The following is a 14,687-nucleotide window of genomic DNA, read 5'->3' on the forward strand; positions in this document are numbered from 1 at the left end:
GTTTTGGGTTGGGACATATGTGACTGTTTTGGGTTTGTGTCATGGGGACATTGTGGTGTTATGACGTTGATGTTGTCAGTTGCTATGCAGTTGCTATGTCCCATGTAATGATATTTGTAGTTGCTATGCAGTTGATATGTCCCTTGTGATTATATTTTAAGTTGTTATCCAGTTTATATGTCTTGTTTGATCATATTTGTAGTTGCTATGTCCCTTGTGTTGATATTTGTAGTTGCTATGTGTATTTTGATATTTATATTTACTATGCAGTTTCTATGTCCCCTTTGTTATATTTGTAGTTGCTATGCAGTTGCTATGTCAATTGTGGTGATATTGGAGTTGTTATTCAGTTGCTATGTCTCTTGTGACATTTTTAGTTTTTGTGCAGTTGATATGTCCCTAGAGATTATATTTGTAGTTGCTATGCGGTTGCTATTTCCCTTGTGATATTTGTCGTTGCTATGCAGTTGCTAAGTCCCACGTGATAATATTTGTAGTTGCTATGCAGTTGCTATGTCCCTTGTGATATTCGTAGTTGCTATGAAGTTGCTATGTCTCTTGTGATGATGAAGTTGTCAGTTGCTATATGCAGTTGCTATGCCCATGTAATTGTCACTCTTTGGTCCTGTATTTTAGGTTTTGTATTTGTGACTCATATTTTGTCATATAAGCACTTATTCTGTTAGATCAATTTGTGCATTGCCCTAGTAAGAGTTATGACACTTGTGTTAGTACATTGATTTCCCTTTGTTTCAGCACATTGCGATATCCTATCTTTACTCTTTCATGCAAGCTTTCTTCCATGTGCTCGAGATTGCTTTCATGCGACCAAACCTGCTCTCTCAATCAAGGTTTCTCAGTTAAGGTTTCGCTGTCAAGTGTTTTCTTTTAGGCCATCTGAATCCAGCCCTGCTCTGTTGTTACTTTGTACTTTTGTATATTAAAAACTCTCCGGGTCCTAATTCCGCACCTCATGTGACATGAAGGTTTTGTTTGTTTTAATGAAACAAGTATAATACATCCTCTAAAAGTGAACATAATGCTTTGAGCAGATGACTGACGAGTATTTTTTGTTAGATTGATACATACTGTGAAGTGTAATTCACCCAATTTTGTTTTAATGAACCATGCGTTGACAATTTTGGACAGCGAACACCCAAAAAATTGACAATGATAGTTTTTGAGTATTTTGTTTTAATGAACCATTTATTGACAACCTTTGATAGTTAACGTACTGCTTTGAGCAGATGATTGACAATTAAGGGAGATTGATGCATGCTCTACGCTGCCAAATTAAAAGCAGTTACTGTTATTTATTGTGTTTTTTTAACTAACCACATTTTACTCAGTATGGAAGTCAAGATGGAAGATATGCTGCTGCTTGCTGCTGTCCCTGGACCAACCAAGGACCAAGAAAAAAAAAACACGGAACATTCGTCAAGCGAAGCAAACAAAAATAAAAAAAACAAAATCATATCTCAGACCAAGATATCATTAGTTTTCCTCTTCCCTCCTCCCTGTTATGTTGAACAACAATATCGCCCTTCTGCAGTGCTCGCCTGCTTCAATGTGCCTTGTCTCAGCTCTTTTCCCGACAGTCAGAGTGATAGATACAGCGGCAGCCTGCTAGGACGACCTCACCCAGAGGGCTGAGGAGGCAGAAAGAAAGACAGAAAATGCAGAGAGAGAGAGAGAGAGAGAGAGAGAGAGAGAAAGGGCACACAAGGAGAGCCAAAGAGAGTGGAGCTTGGATGAGGCATACAGTGACCTCCTCCCTCTCCATTGTTGTCGAGGATAAGAACAAGGCAGGCTGGAGGCCACCAAGGGGTGGGGGAGAATACATTAGAAAGCAAGCGAGACCGCAGAGCTTGCAGGGCAAGGAAATGGACGAAAACGGAGGATCCAAGTGGAAGAACAGGAAATACACACTTGATGCAAAGGAAGCAACTGCAAAGGACAGGACAGGGTGTGTGTACCTCTCACTGCAGCTGTAGTAGTACATGTGACATCACCGCTGTGATTATTGACATAAAGACCACCCAATGACTAAAAAGATGGCCAATGAGACCACCTTAACATTGGGCCTTAATTACTAACACACGCCATAGCGTTCATGAAATCTCAATGAGAAGCCGATACCTTTTAGCGAGGAAGGAAGATGGAGGAATCCACTGCCCGATGGTCGTAATGTTTTAGTTGCTTTGTTCATTATCGTCCATCAACCAATAAGCAATCTGCTGACCAACACGACATTCCACTAATAATTCGGACTTTCTCCATTTTGTGACATTCTTGTCATATACTCTTAAAACTGCTGGATCAAAAACGAGGCAATTTGGGTCAAAAATTGGACTGACCCACTAACTTGGGCCAATCTGACCCAACTTTGGCTTGTTTTATAGAAAACAACCGTGTCTAAAAAATTGGGTCTTAACTGGGCTCAGCAGTTTTAAGGGTGTATACACACACTATTAAAATTGTGTAAAAAACAACCCATTTTGAGTCAAAAGCTGGACCGACGCACTCACTTTGGTCAATCTGACCCAACCATGGGCTGACCCAGCAACTTGGGTCAATTCGACCCAACCAGAACCCTGAAAATTGGGTAAATTTGACCCAATCTAAACCAGAAAGTTGGGTAAGACTGACTCAATTGACCCAACATACTGGATTGTTTCCTCCAAAACATCCCAAATTTTGGGTCAAACTGGCCCAGAAAGTTTGGTCAGATTGACCCAAATGACCCAAGTCAGTGGGTCCGTAAAATTTTTGACCCAGCAATTTGAAGGTACACTACTGGGTCAAAAATAACCCAATTTTGGTCAGATTTTTTAGCCCACTGCACAAGTAGTGGGTCAGTCCAATTTTTGACAAAAATGTGGTTATTTTTGACAGCAGTTTAAATAGTGACATATAGTCATATTGTAGGTCTAGTTTTGCTAAATGAAACACATATTTTGAAATTAATCTTTGAGACGCTTTGCAAAAGATTAGAAAAAGAAAAGAAATCTTGACAGGGTATTAGGGAAAGCCCAACAACAAGCGCCCACCCCACCCCACCCCCACCCACCATCTTGTAAATCAATTATTCCGTCACCACAATCTCCTTTAACTAATCTGTCTCCTGAATCTGCACTCACGACTGACTGACTGTAAACTTCCATGGTTGCTTCGTTCTTATTTTATTAATGCAAGCCATCAAACAGATTTGGAAGCTTTTCTTAAAGTAATGTCGCACCAAACAGTCATGTCCAAACAGTCACGGGGGAAAAAAAAAAAATCTTCTATGCCTTTCAGTGACTCTTCCAGTCTCTCTGTATCTCTGCTGCAACCTGCTGCAGCTCAGTGACCTCTTCTGAGAAAATCCTGTTTGAAGCCTCGCAATGGTGAGGTTAGCAAGGCTACTTTAGTTAACAAAAAGTAACAAAAAAACTAAAATTCCCAAAAACTATTTAGTTAACAAAATCAAATAAAAACAAAATGCTTGAAAAAAAATACCTAACTGAAACTATAATTTTTGCAAAAATGTCCTCCATTTTAGTCTTTGGTACCGTTATTAATTTAATACATGAGCCTTTGGGGATGATTTTAAATGGGATTGAAGTGTATTTATTTCCATATTAACCGGAATAAAGACGTTTGAAAGTGTGTCACACAGAAGTGAGTTATCTTAGCATGGTATTTATTTAAATATTGCGCACAAGTAATACACATTTAAAAAAAAACATAAACGGAAACTAACTAAAACTAAGCATTCTTTAAAAAAAAAAAAAGACAGAACAGAACCACCCTGAAAACGAATTAAAACTAAATAAATTTAAGAAACAAAATCCAAAGCGAAACTAAAATGAAAATTCCAAAACTATGATAACCCTGTTTGTTAGACGTCTTGGTCTCATAATATCAAAATGTGGCAGTCCTCGTTCTTTGAACAGTTGAACATGTATTCAAAAATCTAGATTAGGTTAAATTAAGAACACCATGCTTGTGAATTTCAGATTCATCCTTAAATTTCACCTGGAAGCAGCTGGCCATTTGAGGAAATTCACATTTTGTCTGACTCTCAATCATCATGCAGTTTAAGTGCACAGGTTTAACACCGCTGACCTTTGCCCTTGCTAATGAGCCTTGTCATCACCCGTCAGGGACATCATATCAACAAGGAAGAACTCCATAATGGCTCTTTTACCTTGGTGCTATTATATCAATCATCATCACCGTCATTACTGATGAAGAGCGATCACACAGCAGCGTCGAGACCAGCAGAAACATCACAAGGATCTTCATGCTATGAAGATGACATTAAAGCTACTGTTAGTTTTAGCTACTATAGAACATAATGCAAGGAAACTCCAGCTTCCTAAATCACATATTTTCACTCAGTGCTTGGTTGCTGTGCAGTGCGAATATGATTATACAGAGGAGTTGTGTGTCTTCACGCATTGAATTGACATGCACGGATGTGCATTCCAGACGGATAACAAGCTAAGTCTTACCGAGCGAGTCTAAAGAGGGATTCATTTTACTTTTGAGGAATGGGAATGAATATGAATAGATAACACTCTTAAAACTGCGAGGCTAAGAGTAAAGCAAATTGGGTGAACTAGCTCACCTGGAGCAGGGTCCGGAAGCATTATTATTATTATTATTATTATTATAAAGCCATGATGGGTTATATGCTATAGACCAGTGGTCCCCAACCTTTTCTGTACCACGGTCCGGTTTAATGTCTGACAATATTTTCACAGCCCAATCTAAAGGTTTAGCTGATAAAGACAAAATAAAATGACAAGAAAAAAACGGTGGTATTTTCTCTATAATAATAATGAACGTAAATCTACTGTGTAATCATGTGCAACTTTATTAACAGCGTCCGTAACGTCTCACCAACAACAGAGTTGTCAAGTGAGACGGATGTAACAGACAGAATCCGGCCACTTTTCAAAATAAAACATAATTTTCGAAAAAAATAAAAATAATGCAATTTTTTTTCTTTCGGTACCAAATGACCCACGGCTCGGTACCAAATGACCCACGGCCCGGTACCAGGCCGCGGCCCGGTGGTTGGGGACCACTGCTATAGACTACCCAGCGCATTGGGCCAACAAGGGATAAAAAATACTGATCAGTTAAAGCTTCCAAGAATAATATAATATAATATAATATAATATAATATAATATAATATAATATAATATAATATAATATAATATAATATTTTTTAAAGGACATTATAAGCAGGCTTGGGGAGTAACGGAATACATATACCGCCGTTACGTAATCAGATTACATTTTTTTATAAAACTGTATTCCTTACAGTTACAGGAAAAAACATGTAATCAGACTACAGGTACATTTATTAAAAATGGGGATTAGAGAGAGAGAGCGTGCGAGAGAGAGAGAGCTTGCGAGAGAGAGAGAGCCTGCGCAAGGCTGTTGCTACATGATGGGGAGGTGGGGACAAACGAACTGACTAGTCGTGTCCTCCACACGCGGGCAGTTTGAAAAAGCTTCGCGGACAGGAGGAGGAAATGGCGACCGGTATTCACTGGAACTTACACGGAGCGAAAGTTTGGGCTGAGAGTCCGGCGGCATGCTACGTGCTGTAGCTTCTTGCTTGCTAGCCCGCTAGCCTACAACCATAATGTGAGTTACACCTTCCTTTAAATGTAGAATGAAGATTTTGCAATTGTGTGCGGAAACTCTAGAAGTTGTCTTTTAGTGCAACATGAGCATTAAATTGGTGTAGTGAGCATCCTCATCGTCATCATCATCGTCATTCATAATTCCAAACACATGCTCGCATTCCTTCGTCAGTGCGCTTTTCCAGGAATGGAGAGGAGCCATGCATGAACAATATCATCATCACTCACAAACCCTGACAAAGCGCTACAAATGTTGCTGCCAACATTGTGGACATAATCACCCTTGCGGAGATACAGTCCACAAGTGGAACACTACCAAGTGTGTCTTCTGGATTTGGGAAACCAGTTAAGCCGGAAACTTTTTTTTTTCCCCTGTCAAAGTTACTGGTGTGACGCCTTTTTGGGCCAACGTGTTCAGGGAAACTTAGAAAGCCACGGCAGACTCAGAAATGGAAAACAAACCAAACAAACTTTTCAGGCGGTTGATTTTTACACAATTCAAAAGCGGTGTGGTGTAAGTTTAAAGTCTTCTGCATGTTTACAAAAAATGTCTACTTTAGATTTGTTGAAGATCCAACTTTGTCTTACATTTTGACACAAGGTATAATGCAATGAGTTTCTTTTTGTCATTTTACAATAAATATAAATGAACATGTCAGTACTGTAAATGTGACACTTTAAAGAGATTAAAAGATGTGCATTTGTAGTTTTTGTCATTAACAAAAAAAACTCTGCAAAGACCAAACTAGTTAGTTAAAATTAAAGAAACAACCAATCATCAGCAACATCACAACTAATTTTATGCCCAATTTATAACTTCTTTTTTTTTTTTTTTATCAGTTTTTCATGCATTCTATGGGAACCAAAGCAGTCACACTTTATAAATAAAAGTCAGATTTTTTTTATTTAAATTGTTTTGTTTTTGCACCCCTTATGTATATAAAAAATGTTCATCAAGGACCTCATTTGTCTTTGTTGGAAATGTACATTTGGAACGCTGACAATCTTGCAATGTCTTTGATCAAATCAATTGAGTTCAGTATATGTAAGTTTACAAGGATGTTTTAAAGATTAGAAACTGTATTTAGTGTTTACAAAACTCTCTAGGGATGTAACGATAACGGCAAGATCGTGATATTGCGATATTAAAACTGCCACAATATTGTTGTCGTCATGTCACGATATTAAAAGCAGCATATCTGTAAAAAAAAAAATAAAAAAAGTCAGGTTGATTTCCATTTGTGCAGTTCTAGCACCCTCTGATGGCTAGTTTTTTTTAGTGCAGTTTAATTTTTATAAGGTATGTTTTGACCTTTCTATGTTTAAATAAGTGCCTAAGTGTTATTAGAGTTTGTTTATATGCATTGCTTTTATGTATAAAATCGCAATATTATGTTTTTTATGTTTTTTTTTTTTTACAAAATTGTGACATCGCCAACCTCCCCACAATATCGTGATAATAATCGTATCGCTACCTTCATATCGTGATAATATTGTATCGTGATGTTTGGATATCGTTACATTTCTAGCGTTAACTGAACTTCCCAATTTGTATCTTTTTTTTTTATGTAAATGACGTTTTGAAAGCAAGTACATAGTTTTTTTATGAAGATCTTAATCTTGACCAAAACACAAAGATTCATTCATTAATTCAAGTGCCACTGTTCCGCCTCGGAATGATAGTCAGGATAAACGAGTCGCTGTGCATCACTTCTCAGCTTGTTTGGAGGTCCTTGCCTCCAAAACGCAGCATTCGGTCACTATGTTTTCTATTCTGCGGGGTTTTATCTTTTGACTGACACGCATATTAGTGTCTTCTTTCCCAGGGCTCGCCAAACACATTATCTTTTCCTCATTTTTTGTGCATTTTTCATCACAGCCACGCGGCGCTGGTGGTGGCATACTAATTGCGCCGTGGTCACCTCTGAGGAAAGGGATTTTTTTTTTCAAGACGTGTCCCTTGAGACAGGCTGCAGAATATCAAAGAGGACTAATGAAATATGTTTGTTAGGGGAAGACAAAACTGCGTGGCATCTTCATGTCATGAGACTGCTTTCATGTTTCTCGCAACTTCCCGTGACTTTCCTTCTTCGTCTTCTTCTTCTTCTTCTTACCTGTCGTCTACTTCTTCTTAACTCATTCACTGCCATTGATCACAACCATAACTTTATTCTCATAAATGTATTTATTTATTTATTTGTTTGTTTGCTTGCTTGCTTATTTGTTTATTTATTTATTTATTTGTTTATTTATTTATTTATTTGCTTATTATTTATTCATTTATTTATTTCCATTGCCTACAATTACAATACATTTTATTTTGATCATAATAATCTGGCTTTATTCTCATATTTACGCTTCATTTCTCATAATGTTATGAGCTTATTCTCATAAAACACTAACTTTTTTCCCCCCCTGTAAGACCTAATACAATTACTACCCTTTTTCTTAATAGTATTATGCCTGATTGATCGTAAAATATGACTTTCACAGAAATACAACATTTTTAAACATGTGATTTTAATCCCATATTTAAGAGCTCATGCTAATAATGTTATGGAAATTCATGATTATTTTCCTATAAAACTCCTCATAAAAGCAATAAAAATACATCATTTTGGTCAGAATAATCTTAATAATAATAATAATCTAAAAAATATATATAAAAAAAAAATCTTTTTATTTTCTTATCATATTTATTAGATTTTCTGGCTCCTGTAATATTTTATGAGATGACAACTTTTAGACCATAATATTGTGACCTTTTTACTCTCATAAAAACGATGACTTCATAAAGGGATATATTTACATTATAAATCAATGACATTCTTGTATGAGAATTCACATTTTTTCCGAATGATTGTGTTCATATGGAGTGAGCGGGAACGATACTGGCTTGACTGACACTTTATGCAGATTGATTTCACAAAGTCTCCGACCCTTGCTGGCATCATCACTGGCACATGGTACTGTAAATGTGTGTGCGTGTGTGCATGTCTGTGTGTTCTGGGTCTGACAAAGGAACGTGTGTAAGTGAAATGAACGCAGGTTTAATCTGTACGTCAATAAGAAGCTTGGGAGAGCGCCACCATGGCCGGTGTTACAGTTGCAGATGCAGCATCTCGCACGTTTGGGGGGGGGGGGGGGTGGATCAGCATACATCTGGATGCCAAGTAGCGAGCGTGTCAACGTGTGTGCGTGCCCGCCGCATGCAACTTGATGCTCCTTCCAAAAGGGATTAAAGTCAGCAGACATGGACTCATCTAATCACTGCTGGCCCAAATCTCATCACTCTCTCAACAAATGACACACACACACACACACACACACACACACACACACACAAGAAAAATGTCTTGACAAGTCACCAACGAGCTCATGAGTTTTCGATTCAGTCAGCATTGATATTTCTGCAGAATTTGACCTTATTAGAAAGTTAAACCTTTTTACAAAAATTCACCTTCATAAATTGCAGCTTTTCTCATGATATTTAGATTTAATTTTCTTCAAATTAACACATCAAATTATGAATTTGTCATTTTTCTCTATAGAAATTCTGAATTTTTATCAGAATTTTTTTTTTACTGAAATATGACATATTTTTTTAATTAACTAATTTTCTTGATTTAAAAAAAATGTCATACAATTATGCCATTTTACATTACACCTTTGTTCTCTTCTAATTACACAATTTCCTTCCGTGAGATATTTCTGACTTCTGAAATGTATGATTTTTTTTTTAATATTGGCCCCAAAAAATTATCATAAGATTCTGATTTAATTTCTTCAAGATTACATCTTTTTTCTCGTCCAATTACATATATTTTTTCCCCAAAAAATCATGTAATTTACCAATGACTTTAAAAAAAAATATATTTTTTAAATAAAAATCTGAATACCGGTCCCTTCTTTACAATGAAAAATGTACGTTTTTTTCCAGATTTTTTTTAACCTCCTTTATCACTGTGAAAAATTGCCAAAGTTATTGGCCAAAAAATGTGACCACCAAATGCCTACTCCCACTTTACTCACATGGAAATCTCATAAAATTGTGACTTTTGAATTGTGAATTGTAGTTTTTCTTTTTCTCATATCATGACTTTATTCGTTTAAAATGACTGCTTTAATCTCATTAGATTACATTTTTGTCCCTGCAATATACAACTTTTTTTGTCATCAAATTTCTTCTCATATATGTCTGTTTTTCTTGTAATCATTCAATTTTATTTTAACAATGTTATTTTTATAATAGGGCAACCATTTTGTTATAATAGCACTGAAAAGATTCTGATTTCATTTATGTTGTATAATAACTTTATCCTTTCAAAATATGACTTTATTCTCAGAATTGTTGCTTCAGCATTGTTGAACATCGTACCTGATGGAGTGTCCAGTTCGTGTAAACCTCCAACTGTGATGCCATCTGTGATGTGAAACTAGAATGAGGTGGTTTTGATATTCCTTATTTTGCACAATTTTTTTTTTATAGTGAGCTGGTGCTGCTGCAACAACGCTTCTCATCCATCATTCATGGCGACAGCTCGGCGTATTGGAGTGAAATTAAGAAGAATAGAGCAAGCAGGAAGGCAGATGTGACTTGCCTTTGATTGAATTGCGCGCGCACACACACACAGCCCTTGTACACTTGGGTGCCCGTGTTCATCACCATCCACATATTAGCCTCCCAATACAAAGCAGGAGATGCCCTGACAGGCCGTCTCCAGTGGTGTCTGTCCCCATCTCAGTTTTTGTTGTGGCTGTTGCCGTGCTGCGTGTGCGTGATGAGGTGCATGCCAAGTGAGCGGAGGAACAACAACGCAGGTGACAAGAGGACACGCGGCATATTCATTACGAAGTAACATTAGCTAGTCATTCTTCTAGCCAAGCAGAAATTCTGCATCTTTATCCTGGCAACGCTCGGAATTGTCGGAATGATTCCACCTCAAAGAAATTCAATTGATCAGCTATGGGGGTTGAGATTTACAAAGGAGCAAAAATGTAACGTTGTTGAATATGGTTTCCAACACTGAAACACATTAACATTTGGGGGGTAAAAAATGGCATTACATCATCCATCCATCATCCATCAATTGATCCATCATCCATCCATACATCCATAAATACATCATCCATCCATTCATCAATCCATCTATCCGTCCATCCATCATCAATCCATCCATGATCCATCCATCCATCCATCCATCCAACATCCATCATCCCATCATTCCATTAATCCATCAATTCATCCATCCATCATCCACCATCCATCCATCAATCCATCATCCATCCATCCATCTATCCATCATCAACCCATCCATCCGTCCATTCAACCCATCATCAATCCATCCATCCATCCATCATCCACCATCCATCCATCCATCCATCCATCATCAACCCATCCATCCATCCATTCAATCCATCATCAATCCATCATCAATCCATCCATCTATCCATGCATTCATCCATCATCCATCAAACCATCCATCCATCTATCATCATCCATCACCCATTCATCAATCCATCCATCATCAATCCATCAACCAATCATCCATCCGTCAACCCATCCATTCATCCATCCATCCATCCATCATCAATTCATCAATCCATCCATCCAATCCATCATCAACCCATCCATGCATTCATCCCTCAATCCATCCATTCATCCATCCATCAACCCATCAATCCATCTACCATCTATCCATCAATCCATCATCCATCTATCCATCATCAATCCATCCATCCATCATCAAATCCATCATCCATCCATCCATCCATCATTAATCCATCCATCCATCCATGCATTCATCCATCATCCATCAATCCATCAACTCATCAATCCATCAATCAATCAATCAATCAATCAATCAATCAATCAATCAATCAATCATTAATCCATCCATCCATCAATCCATCAATCCATCAATCCATCAACCCATCAATCCATCCATCCATCCATCATCCATCCATCCATCCATCAACCCATCAATCCATCCATCCATCAACCCATCAATCCATCAATCCATCAACCCATCAATCCATCCATCCATCCATCATCAATCAATCAATCAATCATTAATCCATCCATCCAGCTATTATACATCCATCATCCATCCATCCATGCATTCATCCATCATCCATCAATCCATCAACTCATCAATCCATCAATCAATCAATCATTAATCCATCCATCCATCCATCAATCCATCAATCCATCAAGCCATCAACCCATCAATCCATCCATCCATCAATCCATCAATCCATCAATCCATCAATCCATCAACCCATCAATCCATCCATCCATCCATCCATCATCAATCAATCAATCAATCATTAATCCATCCATCCAGCTATTATACATCCATCATCCATCCATCCATGCATTCATCCATCATCCATCAATCCATCAACTCATCAATCCATCAATCAATCAATCATTAATCCATCCATCCATCCATCAATCCATCAATCCATCAAGCCATCAACCCATCAATCCATCCATCCATCAATCCATCAATCCATCAATCCATCAATCCATCAATCCATCAATCCATCAATCCATCAATCCATCAACCCATCAACCCATCAATCCATCCATCCATCCATCATCAATCAATCAATCAATCAATCATTTATCCATCATCCATCCATCCATCCATCCATCATCCATCAATCCATCCAGCCATCATCCATCAATCCATCAATCCATCCATCATTTAAAAATCATCCATCAATCCATCCATCCATCATCCATCCATTTTCTGAACCACTTATCCTCACGAGGGTCGTGGACGTGCTGGAGCCTATGACAGCTTTCTTCGGGCAGTAGGCGGGGCACAACTTGAACCGGTCGCCAGCCAATCGCAGGGAAAACTTTACATCTCACATATGTAAAACACAAGTTCATAGCATAGCAATCTATGAAAATAAGTTAGTTGTAAAAATAATTTGTGTCAAGACTTTATAGATTCTAAATATTTTTAGAAAATGTATCACTGTTTTGGTTTCATTTATATAATTTTCAAATTTTACAATTTGTCCTGTTGTATGTAATATATTAAAAATTTGAAATATGTTAGTGTATTTTAAATATGTTAGAGAACTGTAAATACTATATTTACATGGTTTTACACAATTGCACCAAATGTATTTTTTGCAAAGTTGATTTTTACTTTCATATTTTATTTTATGATTTTACATTTACGCTAAATTGTGTGGTTTTCATCCTGGTCGAGGAACAGTGGACCAGCTACACAATCATCTCCATCTTTCTGTATGCTTGGAACACCCAAAGTGTCGCACCCATTTTCAGTTCTTGCTGACTCATCTAAAAAAAATCTTCATCCACTGGCTGACGTAGAATGAGCGAGGGTGGTGGAAACTATTGAATGCACGGAGGAGAGGTTTGTTTGGGTCGCGAGGAGGCCACGGATTACGGCTCGGCTACTTCCTTTAGTCTAATGAGGACCAAACCTTAATCCACACCTCCTCACTTAATTCTGACCTGGCTGACTCAAGATCCAAGCGTAATGGAGCCAGACTGGGGGTTGGTTTTCGTTTACCAATGCTGCCCTGGTTTCATTGCTGTTTTTGGACATTGCTAGACTATCCAGAAAAATAAGCGTCTATGTACAATTCGTAAAATTTCACTCTGATGTCGCACAAACACTTCAGATGCTGACGTCATATATAAGGCCACATTTACATTTATACATGTATGTACAGTAATTTGCAAATATGAATTTGTATATATATTTTGTGAATGTTATTAATTCTTTATTTTACTTCATTTATCTTTCTAAATTATTTTGTATTTTTTTGCATTAGCCATGTATTTTTTATTATATTATTTTGTCATCAGAATTTTATGGTGCATAAATATGAAGTTTTAAATAAAATACATTTAATATTTAATTAATTTTAAAATATAGATATTTGACTTTTTATAATTTTGCCATTTTAAAGCACATCATTTTATAATTTAATTAAAAAAAATCCACATGCCCAAAAATATCCAAGGAATAACATGAATTGTTTACTTTTTCTTTGGCTTTTTGGGACAGATTTATTCTAAAAGGAGGAGAAGCCACAACAAACATTGTTACAGAAGAGAACAGTATCTGTTGACCAGCATCATAGTTTGCTTCATTTGCTATCAAAGTTAAGTTAGATTGTTTTGTCATTTATTAGTGTTAACATTTGATTTATACATACAAGTGCTGTGTCCCAATACTTTTGTCCAGTGTCATGCATGACATCATGCTTGCATGCATAGCTTGCTATCAGTTAGGATAGAGTGGGTTTTGTATATTTTTTAAAATACTTATTTCTTTTTATGCTTGACAGATAATGTTTTTTTTTTTATATGTGAGATGACTGTTTTATTGTTCTAACCTAACAGTCATTAAATTCTTTATCGCTTCTTTTTCATAATGTCACATCAAGACGGCTCAGGAACAAAGCAATTCTCTTTCCATTATTGCCAGAGAACTCTAAAAAACACAAAAGAGAAATGGACTCCAAAAAAGTGCTAGTCTGGATACTTTTCATCTTGTCTTTGACATGCACTAATTGTGGGGCCCACCAAAATGTCCCCACAATGATAGTTAAACTGGGAATATGAGTCCCATAATGTAGCAAAGCCAAAAGCACACACACACATACTGAGGCTGAAAGGCCAGAAAGTGCTGACATGAAAGCTCGTCTCAGGAATTTCATGCCAACGGGGGGAATCTGCTGATGCCACCGAGACTTGTCTCTGGCACAAATCTCAACAAAGAAGTGACATTATTAACGGCCAACATTCACTTGTCCATGCAGTCACTTTAATATCTCAGGACTTTACAACATGTTCCATGCCATCCCCAGCAGACGTCAAAAACGAAAAGGCGAAAAGTGTGTGTGTGTGTGCGCGTGTGATCACTACCTTGACCCTTCAACTGAGCTTGTGCTATCAGCGTCGAAGGCTATCAGCAAGACTGATTGCTTGTCTTGACATCACTTCATCAGCATAGTTCAGTGCTGCTCAATTCCTTGTTTTGACCTGT

The sequence above is a fragment of the Vanacampus margaritifer genome, chromosome 14 (assembly GCF_051991255.1).
Source record: "Vanacampus margaritifer isolate UIUO_Vmar chromosome 14, RoL_Vmar_1.0, whole genome shotgun sequence".
Lineage (NCBI taxonomy): Eukaryota > Metazoa > Chordata > Actinopteri > Syngnathiformes > Syngnathidae > Vanacampus > Vanacampus margaritifer.